Here is a 5,892-nt window from a genome sequence, read left to right on the forward strand (position 1 = left end):
AGCAGGTCTAAGGAAATGATAATTCCCCTCCATATGGCATTGGTGAGGCCACAGATGGAGTACTGTGTCCAGGTTTGGGTGCCACACTTCAAGAGGGATGTGGATAACCTTGAGAGGGTTCAGAGGAGGGCTACTTGTATAGTTGAGGGCCTGCAGGTAAGACCCTATGAAGACAGACTAAGGGATCTGAATCTTTTCAGCCTCTACAAGAGAAGGCTGAGAGGCAGTCTTCTGGCTGTCTACAAACTCATCGGGGGGATCAGCAGAGAATAGGGGACATCCTGTTTACCAGGGCACCCCTCAGGGTTACCAGAAATAATGACCCCAAACTGAAGGAGAACAGATTTAGATTGGACATAAGAAAGCAATTCTTTACAGTAAGGGTTGCCAAAATATGAAATGGGCTTCCAAGGGAGGTGGCGCTTTCCCATACCCTGGAGGTGCTCAAGAGGAGATTAGACAGGCATCTGGCTGGGGTTACTTAACCCTAGTGCTCTTTCCTGCCTGGAGCAGGAGGTCAGACTTGATGATCTACCAGGTTCCTTCTGACTCTAGAAATCTATGAAATCTATAACTTACTGAGCACTAGCACAGTAGCATCAGCAGCATCTCAGGAAGCCGAAGTATGACAGAGCCTTTCTTTCCTCTCCTGCAGGAGGTTCTTCTCCAGCGTGCGTGTTACAGTGTGCCCTTGCTGTGTGAGTGTTTGTGTGTGTTAAGGTGTGGCTTCACTGGTGCTGGGTCCTCTACACAACACAGTAGTGTGCCCCAATGAGGTCTTCTCATCCCCTACAGCCACAACTCCGTCCACCACTTTAAATGACAACAGGTAATAACTTAGTAAGCAGCACAGCAGCACCAGCAGCATCTCAGACAGCCAAACTGTGACAGAGTCTTTCTTTCCTCTCCTGCAGAAGCTTCTTCTCCAGCAGCTGCCAGAGAACTCTCCCTGATAGTCCCAACCCTGGGACTTAGATGAGCCCTGGGCCCTGCATCCTTCTGGTCAGGTGCTAAGGGTGTTGGTTTAAGGACATGGCAATGAAAGACAAGCCTGCCTCTGCCAGCCTGCATGCCTGCCTCTGACTTCTTTCCTATTCCTTCCATCCAGGAACAGCACATACACACACACCAACTGCAGGTGCTTCCTCAGCCTGACAAAGGCTTTTTCAACCTGAAAGCTGGCATCCCAGGCACCTAAGCTGAGTTTACCTAGAGCTGCACAACTCCACTGCAACTGGCAATCCTCAGGCCTGTCAAAGATGTGACAGGTCTGGGCTTTCCCCAGCCAGGACTGTGTGTGTGTGTGTGGTGGTTGGAGGTTATCACACCTCTTATCCACCTTTCATCAGAGGGATCCTCAGTCCTGGAATTTCCTGGGACTGCCATGCCAGCAGCAGTTTCACCAGGCCTCCCCGACCCTGGCAGAGTACAGTTTTTAGTGGTCATGCCCATGACCTGAGGGCTCCTCCTTCCCTATAGTCCCATCCCATACCTCCAAGTTCATCCTGGCATGGAAGCTCAGCAGGGACATGTTCTTCCCCTGCTGGCTGGTTATGTAAAAAGTGGACCCTCTAGCTCTGAGAGGGGGGCATTAAATGGCTTTTTAAAAAGAACAAACAGAAATAGGTGTGGATGGAGTGAGGAGGGGGGCATTCACTCCATCTTCACCTGGAGCTTGGGGAACCATAGAAGTGTGAGCTTCACCTTCAGGAACACCAGCTGCTCCACCAAACAAGGATTTGTTTGGCCCCCCCAGGCCCAAAAGGCACTAGTCACTGAGCCCCCAAACAAGTTTCCATATCACCAAGTCTTATGGAATCTCTCTGAATCTATTCGGAGGGTTCCGATTTGATTACGAGAGGTTAAAGGGTCCTCTGATTCAGTTCGGATTCATCCAGCCAATTAAGCTGAATCTCTGCCAAATCAAATCAGGAACTGAAGCTTTGCACAGCCCTAGTATGTATATGCCACAAGGTATAAATGTATCTCTCTACCTATATAAATTCTATCATGTAATATCCAATATAATTATAAAGTTGAAAAGAATAAATCAATAAATATAATAATAAAATAAATGGGTTAGAAGAAATCAAAATATATTGTGGAATCCCACTTGCTAGGCTAGCAAGTAGGAAATCATTCAAATCAATGGTAGTAGTAGCTTTCATTGTCTAATGCTCCTGAGCTGCTGGAAGATAGCTCAGTAACTGTCAGACCCCAAGGCAGAAAGCAGGCCAGTTCAAACAGTGCTGCCTTTTATGCTGTTTTCCCATTCTTCCCCCAGAACACTGGGATTGGAAGGGACCTCAGGGAAGGATCACAGTCACTGGCCAGCTACACAGTCAACGTGAGAGCAGTCCTTCTCCCCTCTTTACCCTCCCTCTTCTTACTTTCTGTTTCCCTGCAGGCAAGCCCACCTTGAGCTTTGAAACTCAAAATGTTTTGAAACTTTTGAAATGTTTTGACCACCCTCGTTTTATTTTGAGACTGTTTCAAATCCCTTCATTCAATTTTGATTTCACTGTTTCAAGCTTCAAGCAAATTGAAACACAGTTGAAATGAAACAGCCGGTGAAATTTCACACAGTCCTACTATGCAGTAACTGGTGTTTCTGCACAGTAGTTTCCCCCAATGACTTTTTGATGATGCTGACTGCACAGTAGCTTTTTTCTACTGCACAGTTGCATTGTGTCATGTTTCATGCCATGTGACACTGCTACTCAGTAATAATGCAGTCAGCATCTTGTATAGACATGGCCACTGTGGTAGCCAGAAATAGGAGTAGGCCTGTGTGAAGCAGCTAGTATTCGCTTCGGATTTGGCTGATTCAGGGGTCAGTGATTCAATTTGGTGATTCAAATCACTGTCCCAATTAGATTTGGCTGAATCTGATTTAGAGATTTGGCTGCTGCCAAATCTCCAAATCTTGGAATCAGCCAGGCCAGGCCCATCCCCCACCCCCTCCCAGCCTGGCAATGGTTGCGTCACCTGCTTCAGCTCCCAGCTTCTTAAAAAAAAAAGAAAAAGCCCTGGCTTACTGGGTGCTGCTGGGTGCGGGGGGCGAACCCCACTGCCCCCCCTCCCCACACTGCATGGGGGGCTCTGCACAAGCTCCCTGACCCCCCCTTACTCCCACAGCCCCCTCCCAGGGGTGCCCCATCTGGGCCAGCTCCAACCCTTTAAGAAAAATAAAACAAACAAACCCCTGGACTCACCACTCCTGCTGGTGGGGGATGATCCCCGCTTCCCCCTGCTGCCCCACACCACATGGGGCGCTCTGCATGAGCCCCCTGAGGCCCCTACAGAAACAGTGAGTCCCGGGGCTTGTCTCTATCTTTTTTTCTTAAAGGGCCAGAGGTGGCCCGGGTGGGGCACCTGTGATGGGACTGGAGGGGTTGGGGGGCTCATGCAGAGCCCCCCATGCAGTGAGGGGCAGTGGGGGGCTGTGGGGACTGCCCCCCACCTAGCAGCACCCGGTGAGAACCATCATTCTCCCGGTGCAATTTCTTTTTACCTCATTTATGGACAGTCCCTCTTCACAGTGATATTATGCTTAGTCAAAGGACAATAAGGACAAGAAACAGCTGTAACAAAGATGATGTTCTGAAAACAGAAGTGGCATGATTGCTTTTTTTGGGGGGGTGCATGTCTGTAAATATTTGCAGCTTAGAGCCCAACTTCATGAGGTTTCCTGTTTGCCCATTTGCACATAAGATAGGAAAGGATTAAAAAGTAAAGCGAAGATAGCTGGCTTTACAAACATTGAACAGTGCACTGAGTGCTAATACATCTATTATGGCAAGGTTGGACTGGCTCTTTATTGGAGTGCAGTATATGTTGTATGAAAAAATATAGTTTTAAAACAGTTATGAAATTTAAATTCTGTAGAAATTCCCATAACTTGAAATGGTGGCTCAACTTTGTAAAGCAAAATCAGTCTCTCAAAGTAGGAACCTATTAGTGCCTTCTTCTAAAATGTTGTTTACACATTACTGCACTGACCCATTATCCTATCCACCCCGCCCCTCAAAATGGAGTGTGATTAACCTTTTCCTTCAGGCTTAGTTCACTTATTGAAGTGAATCCCTGAAAAGCAGCAGTGCTTTAGAACAGATGCAGCACTCCTGATAGCTAGGTGAAATCAGTAATAATAAAAAGTATCACTTAAAATAACAAAATAACTTTCTAGGCAGTGCCAAATTTGTCTTGTCTACTCTATTTGCACAAGCAGGATTAAATTAGATAACCTGTTCTAAGGAGGAAAAACAAAACATGCATACAATCACACATACTGGGCACGTCCACACATGCAAGCACGTGTGCTTGCAGCAGCTCAAATAGAAGTGGTGCAAACTTGAGCTGGGGATTTTTGCCTCAGTGCACATGCTCAGACATGCACTTTGTTGTGAAGCAAATTGTGCTACTTGGGGCAAAATAACCCTGCCTGGCTCCTCCCAGATCTGCAGCCATGGGGAGCTAGAGCCCGGGGCCAGCATCTGTGCTGTCCCCAGCAGTATAAAAAGCTGCCCTGACCTGGCCCCAGCAGTACGAAAACCTGCCCTGGCCAGAATCTCAGATTTACTTGACCTCAGGAGCTTCTGGGGCCCAGGCAATTGGTATCTGGGGACACTAGCCCCCTGTGTCAGCTAGACTGCTGAGGCAGCATCCCAAATTCACTTTTTAAAATACCCCAAAATCCACATTCTTCCACAATTAGAACAAAAGAGAGAGGGGAAGGGGGATTGATCAGATGGGCAACGTTTTATTGTTATAGTTATAATGTTAAAGAAATGTGGAAGCCTATTAGTGTCTCTAGCATCATAATAAAATAAATCCTAAATATCTATATGTTTTAATGTTTGCTTTGGGTTTCCTTATCACATGGTGGGTGTTTGATGGGGGGATGTGGGGTTTGCAGGAGGGGGTGGGAAGGGGGATGGGGGGTGTGGGTGGGTGTGGAGGGATGTGGGGGCATGTGAGTCACTGTGTGGGTAGGTGTGGGGGGACAGTAGGTGTGAGGGCTGCTTAGGAGGGGTGGGTCCCTTGCATGAACACTGCATAACCCGGTGGCTGGTGGGGCACAGCTGTGCTGGTGGCGGTGGGAGCATGGTGGCAGTGGTAAGCAGGGAGCTCTCGCAGACGCTGCCAGAGCTGTTGGCAGCAGGGGGGAGGGGTGGTGAGCAGTGAGCACTCACTGACCATGGCCAGAAACCAACGGCAGTGACAGCAGTGACCAGTGGCGATCTCTGACTGCTCATAGACACCACTGGTGGTGCGGGGTGGCAAGCAGCAACCGCCTACAGGCACCACTGACAGTGTTGGCAGCACTTTTTTTGAGGGGATGCACCACCTTATTCAGGGACTGCATGTGCACCTGCTAGACATTGCCAACGGTCCCCTGCCCCCCACAGGGCAGAGCCCCCCCCACCAGCACATGGACTACCCTGCCTGCAGGGTCCCAGGCCCGCCCCCACCCCGGGGTGACAGTTCCCCTCCCCTTGCTGATCTCCAGCTCCCTGCTCATTCCTCTGCTCTTCTCCAGAGGCAGGAGGCTGGAGAGAATAAGAGAATGAACAAGAGGCTTGTTCCCCTGCCATCTGTTCATTCCCCCTGCTCCCCATTTATTCCCCTGCTCTCCATGTATTGGTTCCCTCAGCTCTCCACTCATTCCCCCCACCCTATGTTCATTCCCCCAGCTCCCTGCTTGCTCTCCTAGCCCCCCCCCCACACCCACCAATAGTAGCAAAGAATGAGAAGGAGGCTGGAGAGAAGCTGGAGTCTTCCCCTGCTATCTCCAGGGGCTTTTCTCCAGCCCTCTGCTCCTTTTCCTGCTTGCCTCCAGCCTTGGGAGGGAGCAGGAGGCTGAGACTTCCCCTGGAGATATTCCCTTGC

The sequence above is a fragment of the Alligator sinensis genome, unplaced genomic scaffold (assembly GCF_000455745.1).
Source record: "Alligator sinensis unplaced genomic scaffold, ASM45574v1 scaffold362_1, whole genome shotgun sequence".
Classification (NCBI taxonomy): domain Eukaryota; kingdom Metazoa; phylum Chordata; order Crocodylia; family Alligatoridae; genus Alligator; species Alligator sinensis.